Source organism: Pelodiscus sinensis, chromosome 2 (assembly GCF_049634645.1).
Source record: "Pelodiscus sinensis isolate JC-2024 chromosome 2, ASM4963464v1, whole genome shotgun sequence".
Classification (NCBI taxonomy): Eukaryota; Metazoa; Chordata; order Testudines; family Trionychidae; genus Pelodiscus; species Pelodiscus sinensis.
In genome coordinates, this window is record NC_134712.1 from 107,648,389 (window position 1) to 107,672,622 (window position 24,234).

At 42.1% G+C, this 24,234-nt stretch overlaps 1 protein-coding gene across 21 annotated transcripts in view; it reads right to left on the reverse strand.

The window, feature by feature from the left end:
- ATXN1 (ataxin 1) overlaps window positions 1–24,234 on the reverse strand; it is a 291,246-nt gene that overhangs the window by 100,655 nt on the left and 166,357 nt on the right. For 18 of the 21 annotated variants that reach the window (XM_075921210.1, XM_075921216.1, XM_014579569.3 and 15 more), the window contains one exon: window positions 16,020–16,143. The exons of 1 other annotated variant lie outside the window; for it this stretch is intronic. The gene's annotated coding sequence lies outside the window, so the exon portion shown is untranslated. Of the gene's footprint in view, window positions 1–1,381; window positions 1,531–16,019; window positions 16,144–20,793; window positions 20,920–24,234 lie in introns of all 21 variants that reach the window. 2 more of the 21 variants (XM_075921214.1, XM_075921213.1) reach the window with 2 other exon arrangements.

The following is a 24,234-nucleotide window of genomic DNA, read 5'->3' on the forward strand; positions in this document are numbered from 1 at the left end:
TTTGATTCAAGTTTTAGAGTTTGCGCTAAAAGTTCAAGTGGGTTCTTAATATATGTTTGCCCTTTACCATGAGCCACAGAAGAATAAACCGAAAGTAATTATTTACATATTAACTAAATACACAGTTTGATTTGGGAACCTAGCTACATGTTCAGACTATTAGCTCTTTGGGGCAAAAGCCAAAGAGGCCATAGTGAGCAGCCCACTGTTTTGCACACCAGATGAAAGGATAACAACCTTTCACCACTAAATCCTTCCTAAAATTCAACTTGCAACTCACCTTCCTTTTGGGAAAAATGAGCTCATGCTTAAAGCCCTGCAAGTCTCTGACTACCTGCTTTGACGATGTTAGCCGGACAGTGAATTGGATGTGGATTCACACTCTGTATCCATGCAGGGCTCTATTCATGCTTACTAATCAGTAGCTGAAATTTATTACTATAGTAGAGTTTCTCCTGAAGGTCAACTATCTTGACATTATCTGGGTTCACAGGTCAATGGAAACTTCTCAGTCAAATCTACCTATATTACCAAATGCAAAACACAAAGTACTGGTGACGAGGCTACCCCTCTGATACTTGACAAAGTACTGGTATCACTCAGAGGTCAGCTCCCACATATCTTTTGAGGCTTATTTGCTCAAACCTGAGGATTGATTAGTCACATTTAAATCTCTTTTTTTTAATACAAAACAGTATCTAAGCATACAACATAAACACATACTTCCTACAAAAGGAGTTACTAAACATGAGATAATGCATTAGCCTTCCCACAATTTTATTACTACCATTACTGTATAGTGCCATTAGTGTACAAAGCAACATAAAGTAGAAAAGCTGTGCCACACAAGTAAACAGGATCCCTGCACCAAAAAGCTAGCACTATAAAGACACAAGCGGGCACAAAACAGAACAATATAAAACAATGGAAAGGTGGGAGGTCATCGTAATTGCAATATGTCACAATGCCAGTGGATCTGAGGAGAAGAATGAGGAAATTTAATCTACAATAAGTGGAAAGCAGTGGGATGAAGACAAAAAGTTAGATAGGAATAATAAAAACATAGGGCATATTTACAGAAAGAGTAATGCATGGGGTGGTGGGATGCAAGACGGCAGGAGCGATGAGGTGGAGTTGTTAGGTGAGATATGGATGCCCTGAAGAAAAGGAGCTTGAACTGTATGCAGAAGAAGAAGGCCACTGATCCAAGAGTGACAAGAAGACATGATCAGACCACCATGAAAAGAAATTGAAAGCAGCAGCATTCTGGGGAACGGTAGGAAGCTGGAAAGCAAAAGGTTGGGTTAGTAAAGTCAGAGAACTTGGGCACTGACTGGTCTCTTAGCTAGTAGGAAGGAAACAAAGTACTGGAATGGGTTACCTAGGGAGGTGGTGGAATCGCCATTCTAGAGGCTTTTAAGTCTCAGCTTGACAAAGCCCTGGCTGGGTTGATTTAGTTGGGATTGGTCCTGCTTTGGGCAGAGGGCTGCATTTGATGACCTCCTGAGGTCTCTTCCAAACTCTATGATTCTATGAAAAAGAAGAATTTCAAGATATTGTAGAAACCAAGAGATGTCACATTTTGAGAGAGAAGACTTGGTTGTAGTGCAATTAGTCCTTTTGGGGTTGTTGTTGTTTTGGTTATTATTTAGTATTAGCAGTGCTTTTTTTGTAATGGTACTGCCCAGTATGCAGTACTGGCACCTCCAGTCAGAGCTTACCTGGAAAGAACAGAGTGTACCAGTACCTCCGTAATGAAAATGGCCGACAGTTGGCTCGGTCTTAAAGAGTACTGGCACTTTTTTTTTTTTTTAAATAAACAAAAAAAAAGGCACTGATTATTAGTATTGTGATAATGACAAGAAGCCCCTATTAGAGATCAGGGAGGGTTTCACTGTGCTAGCCACTGTATGCATATGACATTTGATCATAATCTATCAGATAAGACACGATATGACAAGTGGATACAAAAACAAACAGGGAAAGCACAAAATGACCCCTTCACGCTAGAGCTGGGTCTGAAACAAAATACAAATGTAAACAACTGTGAACTTTGAAGAAGTTAGGGTCTGGCGCTTAACTTTGTATTTTGTGACTGGCTTTAGTGCATCTCAAAACCAAACCATTTGATCCAATCCCCAGTAAATTTTGGGAAGTTTGGACCGTATTGCCAGCTTTTTTCTCTGTCCAGGTCCCCTTAAAACGCCAAAGGAAACTCCCTCATAGATGCATAATTTTAACTTCAGTTATGGTTTGATTATACTTAAAAATCAATCATGTTTAATGCTATTTGATTAAATTTTGACCAAGGCTGGAGATCTGTTGTTTTTCTTTTCCCACTGCATATGAAAAAGGCAAAATAATTGTTCTGTAAGTAGCTTGAAATAATTCTTGCTTTAAATAGCAATATTTAAAAAGCACTTTCATTCTAGCTTTTTTAAATTCTATGTGCTGAAATACTTATTAGAAAAGTAAATATTAAAATTTAAAACCAAACGAGTTCCCAAGATTTATACACAAAGCTATATGAAAGAATACCATGGAGTATGCCTCTACATCATGTATTAATAAAAGTCACGAATTTAAAATCACCATGTTTTGCCTCTACATCACAACGTGCCAAATTTCTCCAACAGTTAGATCTTTGCAACCCTCTTTAATGTAAATGGGGTGCACAAAAGTGTACTCAAGGGCAGAATTCTGCAGCTTCATTTATGTCAAGCTGCATGGGGACTGTTCCCAAGATAAGGGCTCCCCTGACACATGCTCCGGACCCGTGGACTGCAGGTGAGCTATATTCTGGGTCTTGGAGGGCCACATGATGTTTACAAAGCCACTGGTCCATCTGAACAGCTAGGAGAGAGCTTCCTCTAGTCTTCTCCTAAGAGAGTTGACAGGCAAGCAGATTCCATACTAATCTCTTTCTCCTCCTCAACCCAACAACCTTGCAAAACAAAAACAGAAAGAAAAAAAATAATCTGTGGCATGACAAGGCGACACTACACTTTGACAGATCACAACAACGTCTGGTCAAATCTTGATTCGTATTTTCCAACACCAGATAGACACAAAAATGAATTTTGTATGAGTCAATTTTCAGTTTCGGCGACAGTGAAATCAGACGCCAGTTTGCATATCAAAAGGAGCACTGTAACTTTTACAACATTCTGAATGAAGTTCTGAAGCAGAAGAAGTAAAAAACTATAGCCTCTGGCCTGCATCATAGCACAATCCTTAAAATACTAACTAATCAGTAAACCATCTGAAGGTAGCCCTTTTAAGAAAGTCCATGCTGTTGTAACTATATTTAGTTAGAAGATTTTTCTGAAAAATGTACCGCATTACTTTCAAGCTTTACCTTTGGAGCTAGCCTTTGCAAATGCAAGCTCAGTTATCTGCTTTCTGGTTTCTCTTTTAGACCATGGAAAATAACTCCTCTGTGTTGCTTCAGCATACCAGTCCTGTCAAGGTAAATAGGTAGCCCCCGGCACCTGCACAGATCATCTGGTAGAATCAGTGCCCAAAATTTTTAACAGAGAAACTGGACTCAGGTGATATAGGGGTAACTTATTTTGAAGAGTGAAAGAAAAACTGAATGTATAAAAATTGACATTTGCATCATCACCATTCACCTATCACTTGCTTCCAGTCACTATTTGTATTTTTAAATTCTGACTGAAGGTCAGTTTAAAACAGTGTTTTGAAAAAGCTGTCCAGTTCATGCATCCTGACAAATTCTTATCTGCCTGTTTAGTGAAATCTCTCTCAAACAATCAGTAGAAACACAGGTGAGATTCTACAATAAATAGAAAAATCATCTACATACTATTTTTACTGATGTGGTTTACATAAAACAGACTTCCAGCAAATCCACTGGTGATAAAGTAAAATGTTAGTTTTCCCCCTTTCCTTAAAAAACAGCTCATATTATCTACTCCCATATGGCACTATGCAGAGCCAGCCTAGACCAAACATCCCTTCTGACAGCAAAAAATATCTCTCTAGCATAGAAGACATTAAGTCAATATTTATGTAATGATCTCTTAGTGAAGCAAGTAAGCAGAACCAGGAATTCCAAAACTCAAGTCTCATTGGTATTCCCATTTGATATTTCTATAGTACATGCCAAGTTTGGGCATTTTAAATTACGAAGCCTGTTATCACATATTACTTTATCAGTATTCCACATAACTGCTTAACTGAGTGCTCTGATAAGAATGTCTAAAATGTGTGCTATGTTTTAGAATAGCAAACTCTTCCCTTTCAATTCTCACCCAGACATTTCAGCTAACAAAGTTTTCTTCACTGACTTAAGCCATGTCTACAGATCAAAAAAACTCCCTTGGCTGGTCCCCACTAGCGGGGAGGATCACATTGCCCGAGGCTCCTGCTTGAACCTGAAACTCTACACTTAGATTTTATAGCCCCACAATTCAGGCCAGTTAACAATGGCCAGCTATGGCCGGTGTTTTATTGCAGGCTAGACATACCTTTAATGACTGCAGATCATACATCCCATCATGGAATGAAGTTGCAACTGCCTGCCACAAATTATACAGCACAGAAACTTACCGACTCTAGTGCTGACATGATATCCTAAGGACTAGCCATTTTACAATAGGGTCCAAAAAAAGAGGTCCAAGTATCACACTGTGGGCTTGATTCACCAAGCACTAATGTACCCTCTAAGTGAGAGGAATCAGAAATTCAAGCAACCAGAATGCATTACTTGTGAAGAAAAACATACATTCTAGGCTTTTTTGTATTCACTTTATTCTTGGCTTTTTTGTATTTATATATATATATATATATATATATATATATATATATATATATATATATATATATATATATATATATATATATATGCGCCATCTACTCATTCCCAACTCCAATTCACAGGAAGGTGGCAGGGGAACAAAACCAGAAAACAAGATGCCATACCCAGCACACTACTATGCTCAGCAAGAACAGTTTTGTTTCACTGTTATTTTATTTTAAATAGACCAAAGGTTTTCAGTTATTAACTTTTAAAAACTGTCTCCCGGATGCACAGTAACTTGCTCTTAAGCAATGTTCTTCCTAATACTCATGAGCACAATTAAAATTGGGAATATATTAAAATGCCAAATCATGATTGTTTATCCACCCCAGATTTTATAATGTAACCCTATATTGCCAACACAGTCATAATATTAACAACTTTTACATAGCACCAAAGCAAAACATCTCAAATATCTCTAAGCATTTTGTGCTAATCAGATAAAACTAACAATCAGCTGCATTAGAATAGAATGCTATATGTAAAACAACAGGTGAAGAGATATGGTAGGTCTTTAACACAGAATTCAGTTAGCTGTGGTGCTCTATTGTGGTGGTGAAGCATGGATGCAATTTCTAAAGGGCACTGTTGGAGCAGTACACGGCTTTGGAGACATTTTCATTTTATAAGAATTCCATTTGCTTGGGAGCTAGATAGGCTTGTTCTAAGCCTTTGACCAATTTTCTGCAATTCTTGGAAAATGGCTGAAGTGGGTAGCTGAAGTGGCAATATTGCATCTGAATATATCAGGTTAGAGAGGCCATTTGACTTCTGCCTGACAGTGTGGGAAGGATGAAGATGGTTGGAAGAGTGGGATGTAAGTCTGTAAAAAAGTCAAGCTCCTTTAAATTCCATTCCCCTATTCCATCAATTGTGATCAGTCTGGTATTTTTTGTTCCTCACCATCCTCTGTCCTCTTAGAACTCTAAAGCATTATCTCTCGATTCAGAGCTATAATAGAAAATCCATATCTGTCAGCACTGACAGGATCTTACTTGGCCAAAAAGTCTCCATTGGTCTGGGAGAGGGGTGGGGAAGGGAGCTGTTATATGTACGGGTGCTTGTGTAGTATCTTCCCTAACACTGAATGCCCCCACAGCAGTTCACAAGGTCCTGCAACTGACTCTTGATATGCTGCTATCTGGGAAGTCTTCAATAATTTTGAGCCTTTTTACTCACTGATCTACAGCTGGAGCAAGGTGAAAGATAATGATAGTTCAGTTCCCATAGTGTCTTCTTGAGCCAAAGAACAGCAAGAGTCTCACAGATCAATACATGATGTTTACTGCCATATTGTACGTGCTGAAGTTTACAGAACAACAGTTTTCATTGTACGTTCTTTTTCAGCATGTTCTCTCTTACTATGTTTGTCCTGTACTTGTTTTTATTCTGTTGTACAGCATCCCAAGTGCTTTGGCAGATAAAGGGGGACCAGGGAGCATTATATTAATATATTGCATTTCACCAAATCAAAATACTCACCCAATGGACAAAGTGATTTTGAAATGGGAAAGTTTAAGGATGCCTGTATGAAAGCGAGAACTAGACCAGAATCAAAGCAATAACTGATCTAAAGAAGACCACCTGCTTCCGTGAACTGAACACCATATGTTATGATGGTGGGCACAGTCGCTCACTTCTTTTTGCAACTAGAATAAGAAAACGATTTTCCAAGCCAAACATCTGCAGCTTGATGGTGTCACTAGTTAACCCATCAGGTTAAATAGTAAAGGGTTAAATAGTACCTGCATCCATGCCGTTGTCTGTAGGCCCATGGAGAGTTAAAACTCATTGTAACAGCTTGTAATAAAAGGGGGAAAACATAAAATAGATGTGAGAGGTATTTCCCTAACCTTGGCATCTGAGTGCATATAAAGTATCAGTGCTTAACCATAGAAATGAGGAAGATGCATTGCTTGGCTTCAGTTCAACAGGAGCTGATTTGATTTTTAACAAAGCTGCCTAAAATCCATGATTTGAAAGCTAAACAAACACAAAGCTCCTATCCACTCCTCTAACCCTCCACAAACACAATATAATGTGTCTGCTGGGGCAATCCCTGCTACAGTCCTCTTCCTGCACTACACTTACTCCTGTCAATTATCTCTCACTGAGCATCACACTAACTTCCATCTCACACACGCTTGGTGTTGCCTCAGCTGTTTTTGTAAATTATTTACCTCAGAAATGCCGAATGGGGACATGGAGCAAACACAGTACATTTGCCAAAGAAATAAACTGCTCATGGATTCATATCTAAAAGGACAATTATTTCATGGCCTGCTTCTTTCAGGTTTCCCCCTTTTGCTGGGTCTCAATATTCAGCTCTGTTCACAAATTTCTACTTAGCAAGAAAGCCAGCATCCTTATCCTTAAGTCCAGACATACTTATTTTCCCACCAGGCCTGCCTGACATTTTTATTGGCCTTACTTTTTTAAATTCTTCAGCAGAGTTTACTATTGAAAGGTGACTGGAATCTACACTTTGGTGAAAGAAAGAGAGCTTCTAGTGCACCCCTGTTTAATGTGAAGGCTAACCAGCCTAGCAGATCATGGGCAGTCCACAAGGTCCTCTTCCATCCTCGTACAAAAATAATATTAAACCGACCTTTTTTTTATTGCTGCTGATTGCAGTATACTTGATTTGTGGCAGTACGAAGAGTAGTTTTATTATCTAAAGAGTAGCTTGGAGAATCCATTTGAGCTAAATGAAAGACTACATCTCCTTAGGTTACATCGATCTGTCTCTAGCTCCAACATGTCGACAGGGAAAGAAGCCAAGAACAATCCTGGTAACTCGCTTCTTCATCTCTCTCTTGACCTCTGTACCATCAGACGCATCTGAAACATTTGTCAGTGTCCATACCACCGAACAGCAATGCTTATTAACAACCAGAAACCTGAAACTCACTCAGAAGAAACACAGATACCACCAATTACTCTGAGATCATCTAACGTCCATATCCAGCACAGGCAGGATGAGGCCAGCACACCTTACAGGCTGCAAACAAATCTTAATAGATATGAATGAACATGTTATTCTCAAGGGAATAGTATTTCTACCAGCAGGACTCATTGGTCCACAATCCCTTGTAACCAGCACACCAGTGACATCAACCTCTCCTTTTGGATGCATGCCCAGCACAGAAAAGTGGAAAAATTCTCTTAGGAAAGTGCTTAACTTCTATTCCTTTCTTGCACCAGCCTTTAGAGTTGCACTGGCATGTTGCTAGGTACTACTAGCGTCATTGCGAGTACAGGGAAATCTATCCCCAAGAGAGCAGCACAAATGCAGCAGTACTACAATCAGTTGTCTCCTTAGCATACACATGAGACACATGACAAGGATTCATCACTGTGATGACAAGAGAAGATGTGGAATGAAGATAAAATGTGTGCCTGAACAGCAGTAGCACCCAGGCTTTGTCCAGCTGTGCACCATATGTAATTCACAGAAACGCGAGCATGTTAATGTACTGGATTGATGTACAGAGGCTTAATCAGCTCATAGTGCTCCATCTTGAGCTGAGTAGAGGGCCTCTTGCATCAAGGCACATTGCATACTAGGCGCTGTAGCCTCCACAGATCACATCATCATACAAAAAATTGAATGCAAGCACAGGCTATGTTGTCATATTTCATCAGCCACCTTTCACTCACAGACCACACTGCAATCCCCTACACACTATAACGATTAATAAACTAACCTACTTTACTTACTTTGCTTGCTAGAGCCAATGTATTATCACTGCCCTCTTGAAAGACACATCGTGAAACAAGACTGACAGCCAAAAGCTAAAGCGCTTGCCAAAAATATCTGGATGCTCAGGCAAAAGCTGTTCTCACTACAAACACAGGAGTCCTAAACTTACAGCCATTTGCTTGGAGGACAAGGAAAAAAGGCATCAGAAAGCGAGAAACTAGAGCTTGCATAGTAAAAGAAAAGGAACAGTCTTTGTGCTCGGCTTTCTTTATTCTGCAGGATAAGTTTTACAATGCTGACAACCAGTAGCAACATGTACTGCCCCCAGGCTCCATACCTGCCTCTCAAAGACTTGGATTTTAGCCCTAGAGAAATTACAGCTTCTCCGGTCTTTGGAAGCTATAGAATATAGGCCAAGAAAGAATCAAGGGAAAAGTAATGGATGATCCAACTTAAAATTATTTTAACACAGAAATAATTGCAAACTGCAAGTCATGAATACAAGGAGGAAAGTCTCATGATATGAGAGGACAAAATCACACCCCTGAATTATGAGATTCAACCAACTAGTGCTGCTGCAACAAGAAAAGCCTTTCACTGAAGTAGTAAGCACTGGCAGCATGAGGGGAAAGTTGCAGAGAGGCAGATGAGCAATTGAGAAACTGAAGAAGGAAGCACAGCAGCATGGTATGAAAAAAGCAGCAAGGAGAAGGAAAGCTAGGAAATTGGCACTGTGGGCAGCAGGACTCCCTTTCTCCTAAGAAGCAGCAGATGTGTTTAGGGAGACTATGCAGGCATGAATGCTACTGGTATCTGGGTTCTGCTGACTCAAACGAGTGCTTGGGCTTTATGACATCATCAGAATCTCTTGATGGAATCACCACCTCATAATTCACAACAGCCATTTAGTTGTCTATCTGTACAGTAGCTCTGTATTGCTGAAGCTTCTACTTTAAACCAATAATTACCAGCTAAAGATCTGCCAAAACCAAGGGCTGGTACTGGTTGAGGATTTCTTTATTCCAGAAGAGAGCCCAACAGTTTCAACTTCCTCTCCCAATCGTCAGTTTTGAACTGTCCATTGAAAGCAGGTGTTGTTAAACAAAAGCCAGGAAATAGGGCTTTCTGAATGAATATTTATTTGGTGAGAAATACGCCGGATTTTTGGCAGAGAAATGGCAGAAACCTGAAGCTCAATGTATAGCATGCTTATAGAGTGCAATAGCTATTTAAAGGGAGGCTGCAGCTGTCTGTAGCTCTTAATCAAGAATAAAGCCTGGGAATAAATTACTGCTGCTTCAGAAACATTTTTTCAAATGATGGCAGTTCCTGCTCTTTACTCTATCCCTATAAATACAAAATGGCACCTACAGGGCACTAGCTTGCAAGAACGAAAACACGCAGTTCTCTGTCTTTCTTGGTATCCCAGTAAATTCCCTCTAAACTAAAGCCCTGAAGCGGTTAGTATACAGATGCAAACGAAGTTGAGAAACAAGCACATTCAAATCGTTAAAACGGTGTGTTAAAACTTTCTACTGACTTCCCTTGTCAGAGTTCACAACTGTGCATCTTTACCAAAAGTGCAGCAAGCCAGTCCCTAGGGTCAAGCGGCACTCAAAGGACCACTGGGCAAGGCCCATCAGCATATTCCTTTCACGATTTACTTATGTTTCAGGTTTAACCCTCCTCATCAGGGGGCTGCTGCCTCTGCTCAAGCAGGAGGCTGAGGTGAGGCTTCAGGGAAAGGGTGTGCCTGGACTACAGTGATCTATGCCAGCTAACTCAGAAAGAAGCACTGACATCATCTCCAGAAGGAGCTGCTCATGGACAGCCCGTGCCACAGGCTAAGGTGTCAGAAAAAAACAAAACCAAACCAGTCTACAGTGAAGAATAAGGGGGAAGCATGGATAAGGCAGAACCAGGGTAAAGAAAAGAGAGGCGAAGGGTAAGGAGTCGGGAAGGGGCAGTGTAATACTGAAAATGAAGTAGAACTAGGGCTACACTTTAGGGGGCAAGTCCTAAGATCTTTACTTAGTCTGACCCAGTCCTCACTCAGGCAAATTCCCACTGACGTCAAGCATTAAAAGGCTTGTCACAGCAAAGGAGCAGGGATGTTTACCAGCCTGCCACCTGTAGTTTGCTCCAAATAAAAACTAAACACAGGGTATGTCTACTCGGCAATAAAACATCCCGAACCGGCCCACATCTACTGACTCAAGCCCACAGGTTACAAAGCTGTTTAATTACAGAGTAGAGGTTCAGACTCAGGCTGGACTCTGGGACCCACCTGACATTGAATCTGAATGTATGCCATCATGTGCCAACAGTGTCCTTCTGCTATGTATACTGGACAGACTTCTCAGACACTTCGCTAAAGAATTAATGCCCACAAATCAGACATCAGACAGACATCTTCACAAGGAAAAACCTGTCAAGTTTGCATTTCAACCTACCTGGACATAGTCTGAACGACCTTACTACATGCATCTTACTTCAAAGAGACTTTAACACCAGCTTACAGAGGGAAACTTCAGAACTTTCTTTCATGCTTAAATTTGACACTTTACGAATGGGCCTTAACAAAGATGCTAATTACCTTACACATTATAAAGACAGCTTCCCCACTTATCACCCCTGATTAACAATTAATTGACTTATAAACAGCTATTCCCTCCCCCTCTTTTCCTCATCCTACCTTCTGTTCTAAATCTGATGTGTCAGTTTAATAATGTGTTTCACTTTTTTCATTGTATTCCTTTGGTATACATGGTCATGCCGATTCTCTTTCAGAATATGATCTGAGGAAGTGGGTCTGGCTCATGAAAGCTCATCACCTATTAAACTATCTTGTTAGTTTTTAAAGTGCTGCATAGTTTTTCCATTTGTTTTACACTTAAATAAAACAGACACATAGCTTAAGCCATCTGACACAGGGCAGCTGTGAGTGTTTCCCGGTAGCGTAGACAGAACCATACAGACCAAATGAGGATGTATAACTTACTGACACACAGACGACTAAGACATTTATTTTGCAGTCTACAAACCATCCCAGGTGTTTTAGCTCAGGTGCAAATATATAGACACACATCTTTTTTTGAGGCAGGTAAGGAGATTTGTTTGCTGCTCCTAAGGGTGGGGGTATTTTCAGGGTTTAAGCAAAATACATTTTTTCAGTCCATTTGACTACTACCAGGAAAATATTAATTCAGAATTTTATACTGATTGCAAAGAAAAACTTCAAAGTATGAAAAGCTCTCTCCTGCTCACACCCCACTTCCAACAACATTCTGTGGCCTGTAGTCCTCGGGCAGTAACTGGACCAAAGCACACAAAAAAAGATCTTAAGGACATTGACGTCATGTGCTACAAATATGAAATGCTGGGAATTTCCAAATATCTGCTCAGATTTTCTTCAGAAATCAGAGAAGCTGAAGTTTGGCATGTTTTACTCAAATCCACCAGATGTGGGATTGCATATTAATTTTTATTATTAAAACACACTCAATTTTGAGGAAGTCCAAGCACTCCAAATCAAATTAAAGCTACTTGCCCATTCTGGAAGAAAAGACTGGCACATGTTCTGAACAAGGTTTTTAAATAATACTGGAATTCTCAAAGTTTACTCTCACACAAGAATGAGAGTTATTCTTGGACCCATGAGAACAATGCACAAGACATAAGGCTAGGTAAAAACATTCAAATTATTTTTTACACACACTGCACCCTCGCAACCCAGAAAACAATCAGCTCACATTGGAACACTGTTAAGATTAGATCATTTTACACAGTTCCCTTCAACATGTCCTCATGGAGCCCTTTTTAAAAATAGGTTTGTTACCCTCCAGTCACCTGGTACAGAGGCTATAATGATATAAGCCATTGGCTACAAGCCATTGGGTTCGTATCGCAACTAAGAGTTCTGCAATTTCATATCTGAGTTCCTTCAGAATTCTTGGGTAACTTATTATTGTTTAATTTATCAATCTGTTCCAAAACCTCCTCTAATGACACCTCAATCTGCGACAGTTCTTCAGGTCTGTCACAAATAAAAAGGCTTATTATATGTAGAGATTTCCTTCATAACCTCCGCAGTTAAAATGGATGCAAAGAATTCACTTAGTTTCTCCACAATGAACGTGTCTTCTTTGCATGGTCTTTTAACATCTTGATTCTCCAGTGGCCCCATTGACTGTTTGGCAAGCTTCCCCCTGGTTGTGATTACTTAATTGTTTTGCTGTTAGAATTTGAAGAGCAACTAACTAAATATACAAAAACTTTCTTGGCCTGCCTACCTTTCTAAAACTTCTACCCTTGACTTGCCACAGTTTATGCATCCTTCAATTTTTCTCTCAGTAATTTGATTTCCAATTTTTAAAGGATGCCTTTTACTCTGCTGTATAGCCGTAGTGACATTGTTTGTTCCTCTTACTATTTATTTTTTTTTGGTTAATTTGTGGGTATAAACTTAGGTTGAGACGATATAGCGATCATGCAATTTGCAGGCATTTTACCCTTGTGACTGCTACTTTAAATTTCCATTTAACCAGTTTCCTCACTTTTCTGTAATTCAGTGTTTCCCAAACTATGGGCTGCGGCCCAATATCAGGCCGCAGGAAAAAAGTATCAGGCCTCAGTGTGGTTGCCGGGGTGTTCCGGGCTCCCGGAGTGCGTGTGTGGCGCCAGGTCCCCCAAGCCCTTGGCCGGCCTGGGCGGAGTCTGCAACTGGATCTTCCGGTTCCCAGCAGATGCACAGCTAGGGGAGGTTGGGGGGGGGGGGGAGTAGGAGGACGGGAGAGCTGGCCATCAGAAGCAGCACTAGATGGGAGAATCGGGGCGGGCCAGGGAGATTGGGTGAGGGGCAGCCGGCAGAAGCAGAGCTGGGCAGGGGGCTGGCCGGGGGAGATTGGGAGGAGGAGTAGGGGAGAAGCGGCTGCTGGAAGCAGGGCTTGCCTGGGGCATTGGGACTGTGCATGAGTGACTGGGGGGCTGGCGGAAGCAGGGCTGCCGGGGGGGGGGGCGCGAGGTCGGGGGTAGGGAGCTGGCCGGGGAAGATGGGGGGGAGAAGCAGCTGCTGGAAGCAGGGCTGGACGCGGGCAGCGGGAATGGCCACGGGAGATTGGGAGGAGAAGCCAGGGAGAACAGGCTGTCTGGGAGGGAATTGGGGGAAGTGGGGCTGGCTGGAGGCGCAGCGGGGGGAAGAAATCGGCCAGCAGGGAGTGGGACTGACCCAGCCATATGCGGATCTCGGGGCGCTGCCCCCCTGGCAAAGCACGAGGGAGTCTGGCCCGGGGATTCTATTGTGCCCACTGCCCCCACTCCCACCCCCTCGAGTAGTTGCGAACTGTCTGGCTGGTAGAGACACTCATGCAGTCTGAGCACATTTACCAGCCAGGCAGTTTGAAACTACAAACTGATACATCTAGTAATAATAAAACTTACCTAATGAGAAAATACCAGACATGTTATATATCTGGTATTTTCTCAGTTTGTTTTTCATGTGTTTATATTTTTGGGCTGCAAAAAACAGTACGGAAAAAAAAGGGTTCCAACTAAAGTAAAAAGTTTGGGAAACCCTGGTCTAACCAGCTTTCTGTCTGTCATACAGTCCATTTATCCAATCCATATTCCTTAACATGCTGGCAAGAATATTGTGGGTGACCATATCAAAAGCTTTGCTAAAGCTGGCACTGGGGGCTTTGGGGGGACAAGAAACAACTTATTTGTATATTCATCATTTGATTAATGAATATGCAAAAGAATGTTACCGGTCCTCCAAAAGTTCATGAATGGATTTTCTGGTCCCAGTGTCAAAAAGTTTGGGAATCCCTGCTGTAATTCCTTCTTTTGAAATTAAATGCTATTGGGGTGGGTTTCTTTGTTATTCCCCTCTTACGAAGATGTTAAATTTAATTATATTATGGTTGCCATTACCAGTTGGTTCAGCTATACACACCTTTTGGACCAGAACTTGTGCTCCACTAAAATCAATAATTGCCTCTCTCTTTGTGGATTCCAGGATGAGCTGCTCAAAGTAGTAGCCATTTTTAGTATCTAGAAATTTTATCTCTGCATCCCTTCATGTTCTCAATGAATATTAGTATATCTGAAATCACTTGTTACTACAGGGTTTTTGCCTTTCTGATTTCTCTACTCTTTCTGTCAAAATTTAACAATCATGGTTGCTGTTGTGGTCAGGTGGTCAGCAATATATTCCTACTGCCACACTCCTATTGTCCAACATGGAATTTCTACCTTAAAGAGTCTATTGTACAGTTTGATTCATCTAGATTTTTACTTTATTTGACTGTATGCTTTCTTTCACATATAGTGCCACTCTCCATCAGCATAACCTATTCTGTCATTTCTATATATTTTGTACCGTAATAATAATGTGTCCTATTGATTTTCCTCATTCCACTAAATAGCCACTATGCCTATTATATCAGTATTCTCATTTAATTCCATTTCTGGCATGTATATGCAAGTGCTTGTACATGATATCTATATTCTGTAGCTTGCCCTCATGTGTTGTATTTAAACGGGAATCTTACCTTTGACTGTTCCTCACTAGTTTCTACTAGTACTTTACCAACTTCTTTCCTATACTACTCAGTAGGAGATACAGTTCCTTCTTGAATACATTCATCCCTAAGGGACGTCTCTTTCTGAACCATGTGTTCTTCCACGCTCATCAACTTTCTCCCCACCATTAGTTTAAAATTTGTTCTAGAACCTTATTTCTTCATGCCTGTAATTTTGTTCTGCTTTGGCAGAGGTGGAGCCCATCCTTCCTGTATTGGCTCCTCATTTCCCAAAAGATTCATCCCTAGCCACTGTCTCATCTACACATTGAGACTCCGCAGTTCTTCTCTGCAGGGCTTTAACTGCCTGGCTATTCCTCCCCCTAGAAGAGAACATGTAAATGTGACTTAAGATTCATGTGGATGGATATCTGCAATGAGGGAAGAAAAGAATTTACACGGGAGTCTATTTTTAAAATCACATTAAATATACTATTATGTCCTGCTCAAAATATTTTATTATTCAGCATAAGTTCAGAAAGGCACCCCACATTTGCCTTCCTCTAATGCTATAATGGCCAAATGATTTACATGAAGTGTGCATGGGTGTGTAACTCCTGAACTGAGATCTCAGAAAATGAACGTTAGCCCTGAGCATTTTTTTCTTTTTAATCTCCCAACTAATAAACAGGGTTTATACATTCAGCTATCTAACTGACAGCAGGGTCACTAACTGCAGCAATCTGAGGAAAAAGTAACCCAACACCACTCTTCAGGTGTGGTCTCTCTGCCTCATAAGAAGTGCAATGTCTGGCCTAGTAACGCCAAATTTCCTTTGATGTCAAAGGAGTGACAGATGCTCAGCAACTTACAATATGTGCTTGACACCTCAGAGAATGTGGGTCCCAACCAAACAGCAAAATACTGAAAATGGACATAGGTACAAATGAGTGTACTGCAGCTAATAACTCACAGCATTCACTATGTTCTTCTACAGGGAGTCCTGGATTATCCTTTACCAGAAAGATTTTTCAGAAGCCGCCCAATTGCTTGCAGGTTCCCAGTGCCTTCTGTTTTTCAAATAACGTAAGAAATACCTTTAAAAAACAACAACAAATAAAACTGGTCAGGAATAGAGAAAAAAGAATCCAGACAGTGTAGCTTAACAAATGAACAGCCGGTTTCTATAGCTCCCTGGATCAAATGCAATTCAGTAAGTCGCTGATATAGAGAATCCACTACACAATGTGCACCAAATACTGATCCAGAATGCAGAGAGCCCCTTTTGTTACCAACAATTAAAGCACAGAACAGTTATTCCATAAACTGATGCTGAAACCAATTTATAATTAAAACAACTCTAGGATAATTTGGTACCACAACAAGAAGAAAAGAAACCTATGCTGGTTTGTTATTTAGTACAAATGCACATATTAAGCCCTAACTGGATCCACACTGGTGGATTTTTATGGTACCATTGAATCCCATCACTGGGAACTCTGTGGAGCAGTCAGGGTCCATCCCCAACAATGCTTCTGCAGGATCAGGGCCATTACTTAAAATTTGTGACATTACTACATCATACTATTCCGTTTTCTGCAGCAAACACACAGCACTTGTATGTTGTGCTGGGAAATTTTCAACTTGGATGTCATCCAGACCCATCCACAAAGAATAACGGTCAGAAGCCTTGTCTACACAGAGAGATAAGGTAGAATTTATTAAGATCAGTGTTTTAGCACCCAATTTTGTAAAGTCAAAGGTGCTTGTTTCCACTGCACGCATGAATTCGATGCAGTTCAAAGAAGAGTGGCTACCACTGACTTTGAGAGTGATGCACAGTGGGAAGCAATTCCACAGTTCCTTCTTCTCTTTGCATTCTAGATTATGCTCCCAGTGCACGCTGGGACCAAAACTGTACAGTGGATGGTTCTTGGTACATGTTATCAGCAGCCCATAATGCACTCGTTTCTCCCCTCCTCCCCCACTCCCAGTCAGTTTGTGCCCTTGTTCCCTTGGTTATCTGCGCAGATGCCATAGCATTGTAAACATGGAACCCATTATGGATCCTATTGAGCATCAAAGCATTATGACAATCATATTAACCATTGTGAGCCTTAAGCCAGAATGAGGAAAAATCTTGGGAGGCCATGAACATACTCTTTTGTGAAGCACTTGATTTGAGTGACTGGCAAATGCCACTGGCATTCGATGCTCCTTGCAAGTTCTGGTGCCACGAGACAAGCACAGACTGTTGGGACTGCATAGTGATGCAGGTATGGGATGGCCAGCAGTGGCTTCAAAACTTTTGCATGCATAAGGCCACTTTCATAGAAATATGCAAATAGTTTTACCCCGCCCTGAAGCGCAAGAATACCAGAATGAGACCCACTGTGACAATGGAGAAGCACATGGCAATTGCCCCATGGAAACTTGCAACACCAAACAGCTACTGGTCACTTAGGAATCATTTTGGAGTGGGAAAATCTACAATGGGGACTGCTGTGATCCAGGTCGCCATGGCGATCAATACCATTCTGCTATGGAAGACAGCGACTCTGGAAAACACGGAGGACTTTGCTGCAGTGGGATTCCCTAATTGTGGTGGGGCGACAGAACGTACACCCCCATGTTGACACCTGACCACCTTGCCAAAGAGTACATAAACTGCAAGGGATATTTCTGGATGGTGCTCCAGGCGCTGGCGGATCACAAGGCCCGTTTCACCGACATCAACAAAGGATGGTTGGGAAAGGTGTATGACTCATACATCTTTTAAGAACTCCTGCCTCTTTAGCAAGCTGCAAGCTGAAACTTTCTTCCCGAAGCAGAAAATTACCGTTGGAGGTGCTGAAATGCCAATAGTGATCCTTGCAAGCCCAGCCTACCCCTTGCTCACGTGGCTCATGAAGCCATACACGGGGAGTCTGGACCACAGTAAGGAGCAGTTCAATTACAGGCTAAGCAAGTGCAGAACGCGGCAGAATGTGCTTTTTGGCATTTAAAGAGAAAGCTCTGCAGTCTACGGACTAGGTTAGACCTCAGTGAAAACAATATTCCCAGGGTAATGGCAGCCTGCTGTGTGCTCCATAATATTTGTGAGAGTCAGGAGGAAGTTATTTGGCAGGGTGGTGTACTGAGGCACAGCACTTAGCCAGTAATTATGAGCAGCCAGACAGCAGTGTAATAAGGAGAAAGAGCACTTGCGAGAAGCACTGTAAATCAGAGAGGCTTTGAAAGATAGTTTTATGAATGGCCAGATTTGAGAGTCATGCATGTTACTCTTAACAAGGTACTCCTGCATTCACTATGTTTGTCTGTAAACCCCTGCTACTTTTAATGCAAGCAATAAAGAGACTGTTGTTCAGAAATCATGTGTTTTTATTTAGCAAACACAGCAGGGATAGGAAAGGAGTTCAGGATGGGAGCTTCGGGGAGGGGGTAATCACAGGTGTGGTAGACCACCTTTTACTTCAGGATGCATCCCTGGGGGTGAGTGTGAGGCTGCACTTGACTCCCTTTCTTCTTCCTCCTCCCCCCCAAAGCCCCTGGGAGAGGAAGCTATGGAACTCAGCAGGAAGGGAATGTAGTTCTACAAGGACTGGAGGAGGTGCCTGTTCAGGTAGCTGTCCTGGAAGGCCGCCATGTGGTTCATCACATCTCCTATGGCCTTCAAGACTCTCGCCTGGTTCTTCACTTCCAGCTCCCTGTACATTCCTGTTCTCATGCTCAGCTCTCATCTCCAGCAGCAGTGTAACCCTCCACTCACTTAAGCTCTCCCTGTTCAAGTGGACAGATTGCATTTGCTCCTTGAACATCTCTTCCCTAGTCTGTTTTTTCCTGCAGATTTGTGCCCGCAGGACAGCTGGTAGTTCTGGGGAAGTGCACAGCATGCTTGCTGCTGTTCCCGCTTTAACGAAAAGTGAAGGTCAGATTTTACAGGAGATGCATTGTAGAGTGTAAAACCTAATCTGTTAGCGTAAAAGGAAACTTGTCTACAGAAAATAGGGATGTGTTACATATAATGCCACAGTTATGCTTTTAAGCAGCCACTGTGCAGCAGGTAAACCAGAGTTCTGAGGGGGGCAGCTGGACTCGGTTTGGTGGCCGGCACAGAAAGGGACAGGCTAGGGCTCAAGTCTGCAGGGGGATAGGTGGCCCAGATGTGGCAGCAGGGCAGGGTAGGAGCTCAACCCATGCTTTATTGGGGGATGGGCAAACAGAGGTTTACTGCAGAGAGATCAGCTAATAGCTTCCCCTGCTTCATCCAGTTTGCCATGAGAGGTATCAGTCTTCTCCAAATCACACAGAGCGACAGCGAGCTGATGCTGACTGATTGTGGACAGAAATCTGGACCTTATGTCGCAGTGCTCTGTGCTGCAGTAACACCAGACTACTTATTGCTGGCTTGGTGTGAAGAGGCATCCTACCGTGGAGGACAGAATAAGGCTGGCCTCCCCCAAAACCTGGTGAGAGGGATCAAAGAGTTCCTCTATGAGAGTTTTATTGAGATGTATAGGGAGGATTCCTGTATATTAACAAGCTGTTCCAGGGACACCCCCCACCACCACCACGCTGCTGCCCAAGCCTGCCAGAGGAGTGTCTTGGGAAGAATCCATGAGCTAGCTAGGGAAGCTGGTCGGGTCCCACACTAGGAGCACATGCGGCTGCTCTTAGAAGCAACAATTTTGCGGCGATGATCCAGCCATCCATTTGCCGTCTTTGCCTACTAGTACAACTGCCCCAGCTCCTTTATTTTCATGTCACACTGCTAGGCATCCCTGGCATATCCTTTCTCCTCCATGCCTTTTGCGATCTCAGAACATGTTATCTGCAGTCCTTTCGTCAGTTTGTAGTTCTGCAAGAACAGATTCCCTTCCCGAACAACAGCGAGGTCCAGGATCTCCTGCATGTTCCATGCTGGTGCTCATCTGCAACCATGGGAACTCATGGCCAGGTGTGCTGCCTGCTTTGAGGTCTGCTCTCTCTGCTGGCCATACAGGAAATGAAAAGCAATTTTTGCCGAGGCTTTTCCTGTTTATCTGGAGAGCAGTAGAGTAGAAAGTGGACTATGCAATGTTGAATTGAGTGTTATTCCTTGTGAAAAGCTGGAGTACTGAAATTGACTTTAACAGCCTGTAAAGTCAATGAAACGGGGTTGGTGGTGTGGACTCGTTTAGAAATTTGACCTAACGTGGTTAAGTTAGACTTCAATTCCCAGTGTAGACCAGGCCTTACGCACATAGTAATAGCAGCATAGTGCAGAAGCTCTTAGGGAGGATTAAAACCACCCACACCCACACAAAAAACAGTACTTCTGTCTTAGAGTTTAGCACACCTGCATTTTTGGATTTTTTTTCTTGTTATATGTGACCTGAGCCAGGAACATCTCTTCTTAGGCCAATTCTGACTAACTTTTCTGACCTACTATACCCTTGAGATGCATACTTGAGGTTAAGGAACTTGCATAAATAGGTTTGGGGAATATGAGAAACATGCCATTTTAAGTGCCAAACTAGAGTTTCACCTGCAGGTCATGCCAAATCCTTTTTCCAAGTGTAAAACTAGAGACACAGAATACAAGTGGAAGATTGTATAACAGGCACATGTGTATTTGCTAGTAGTTTTTGGTGGGCTAAAAGCCATTCTGCACTGCCCAAGAAGAACAGGCAGGGCTCAGACTTTTTATCAGGATCCAGCAAAACCACTAGTCTGCAGTGCCAAAGGGAAAACTGAAAATATCTTACTGATCAGCAGGGGTTACTTGAACACTCCTTCCATCAGTTAACAATATAGATGCCCATTTACTTCTGATCATGGATCTACCTTCCTCCTCTTAGTTTCATTTTCTGCCACAAAATCGTTCGTGTTTCCTTGAAAAAGGTATATTTAATAGTTAATATTTCATGAACCTAGACACTGTGCTAATTGGCACACTATAACTACTGTAGATAGGCAGACAGATGGACAATCAGATTATACTACTTCTCACTGATATTCAACGCAGAACACTGACCTACAAACTGCAAAAAAGCTACCAAGGAATATTTAGCATGTCTACAAAAAATTAAACAGTTCCCATTGATTTTAACAAGAATTTAAAATTTCTTCTCTCACTGAGTCCCAAACACCACAGAAGGGATGAGCTCTGGCCCCAGGCCTAGATCCAACCAGCTTCAAATTTCAAGGATGTTTGAAATCCAGATGCAAATCCACATTCAAATGATGTAAAGTTCTCTTCCACAATAAGCCAAACCTAGGCCCCACATTTAATATGTCCCAGGTATGAAAAGAGATTTCAGTACAGAAATTCATCAAACACTGATCATAGAATCATAGAATGCTAGAACTGGAAGGGACCTCGAGAGGTCATCGAGTCCAGTACCCTGCCCTCATGGCAGGACCTAATACTGTCTAGACCATCCCTGATAGACATTTATCTAACCTACTCTTAAATATCTCCACAGATGGGGATTCCACAACCTCCCTGGGCAATTTATTCCAGTGTTTGACCACCCTGACAGTTATATAAAGAGCATTTCTGGCTCTGCACCTCTTGTTACCAATATGGAACCTGATTCCTATTTTATGCATTAACAGAAGTTTCTCCTGCTATTGTTCGTCTGCCCTTTAAATACAATTTCAGGTTACGTCATTTTCTCGCAGTGCACCCTCACCAGCAAGCTACACATCAGATCTGAAGCCCACTGTAGTCACTGGAAGTCTTTCCCTTTACCTCAGTGGGCCGTAGGCTGTTTAATTTAACCAGTCACCTGCTGGTCACAGATAAAAACGGACTTATGCATGCTAACTTTGCAGCAATACTGCAGTGTGGGGTATGTAGTACAAACTCCCACTTACTAAACTAAACAAAGTGCACTCGCCTCTGAGTGTTTCCAGTCTTTCTTACTAATTTGCATCATGTAATTTTCCTTTCCTAATTAAAAAATCAGCATAGGTTAATACAAGTTTTTTAGAGAGGATAATACTGTTCCTGTCCAAGTTGTTCCATTGCTCACTATTATCCCCTCAGCTAATCCTTCAGCCCATATAAAACTCTAATTCATTTCCTCTTTTGTTCTCCTTCTGCATGATATAATCTTGGACAGGTTCACTCTTGTCCCACCAAGAATAGGAAAGATGAGGCTGAGTGTTCCTGGAACATATGTTACACATTGGGTAGTTGAAGTATCATTTACCATGTCAGGAAACACCTTGTCAACGGTTTTCAACACATATATGTGATTTTACTCAGGTAAAATTCATAAAAGATTAGAAAGGGGGAAAATCAGAATGAGCCATCTTTTACGTTTAAGATCAAAAAATGTATCTTTATAGAAGCTGTGCCCAAATTTTGCCCAACTCATGATGCCCTGACAATATTTCAGGTGTGCAAAGGCCTGATTCTTATTTACACTATGTCCTCTTTATAATAGAGCTGGCGGTGTAAAGATACCTTAAAATTACATTTACACTCAATTTGATGCTACAGCGGTGCAAAGTGACCTTAACTAGCATATATTATAGGCAGACTGCAGTCTTCTTCCTTTTTGAGCTTCCAATTCTTCCTCGAAGTTGAGGCTTCATGGAGCCTGCTTCTTCTCTGTTTGGCACCTTGTGTAAATGAGCATGAAGTGGGTGTACAACATTTGATTTGGTTGAATTTTGCATGCTCTTTGCACAGGTGAAGATTAAACAAGGAGTAAGGCAGTGGAGAATCTAGCCCTCAGCACTTTGAACACTCTGATGACCCTAAAACAGAAATATAGGTAAACTATAGAACTGAGACGATAAAGATCCATCTTGATCTACCTTGATCTGCAATCCCCCCCGGTCACATTTCTGTATTAGGAGTAAGAGCAACCACAGGCCACCTTTAATGCCATGGGAGCCTGATAGGCCATGCTGTCCCACACATCTTTTTATCGACCTGAACACACTCATGAGAGAAAACCAATGCCATCGAAAGTGAAAACACTTCCATGAATAGTCAGATCTCTAGAAAGGGATAACGTGCCCAACATGGATGTTAAATTTTGATTAATCGGCTAATTGAGTAGTAGATGGAATTTCCTATTTGATTAGTCAATAAGTGGGGTGTTCACTATCCCACTGTGCCTCTTCATTTGAAATGTACAAGAGCCACCCATGGCTCTTGCACTTTTGAAAGGAAGAGGCGCAGCAGGGAACCCGCATGAGCAGGGATTCCTTCAGTCTCCGCTCACACCATTTCCCTTGCTGTGCCTCTGCTGCCCCCCGCCTCCCACCCCTCCCAGAAACGGTGCTGCGGGGAACCGGCTTTTAAGCCAGCTCCTGCCAGAACTGGCTCCTTTTCCCCCCGGTGCCTCTGATACAGAGGCAGCAAGGGGGGGGAAAGCGATTTGTCGAGTAGTGACGCGACTACCTGATATGCCTTGCTCCCTAGTGCCCAAAGAGTATTGTGACTCATGCACTCTATACTGAAGATAAACAGCACCTCTTTAAATGACTGACATGACTGGTCTGGTCCACCTCATCAACCTTTGAAGCCAAAGTCCCAAGATCCTAAACAAATCTGGTTCTTCCACATGATCTATCGGGCTGTAATAGTCTCTCTATTATCATTCCCTGGAAATACCACAAATGAACCCCAAATATCCCTGGTTTCTGCATAGAATTAACCTATGCAAGCATTATATTTTCGGGAGGAGAGAGCTGATTCTTACGCCTTCTGCCAGAAAGCTACTTTCTGGACATCTGATACAGTTTTTAGACCCAAATGGTATCTGAGAGCTTTCAGTCTCATTGCTGTCTTCATCTGTTGCAGCATTCTGTATCTTTATCTTCCATCCCGTCTCTGCTGCTCCTCCTTGGCTTCCCACCTCCATTCCCACATCATCCATCATCCACCACCCAACTCTAAATGTGTAACCTTTATGGAGCATCTTAGATGAGAAAACATGCTTCCTGACACCTCTCTCTTTTTCCAATGCCAACAGCTACCCTGGGGGCACAATTAAAGTTCTCTGCCAGGGGTACCCAGCCATCCGGCACCATTCAAGAGCCCCAGCAAGTAACACAAGATGGGTTGGGCAGCAGTAGCAGAGCATTGCCACTGCTCTAAGTACCACAGTCAGCAGGAGAAAGAGAAGGTGGCTCATAAACAACTGCACATGCTATATTTTACAAGTGAAGAATCTCATCACAAA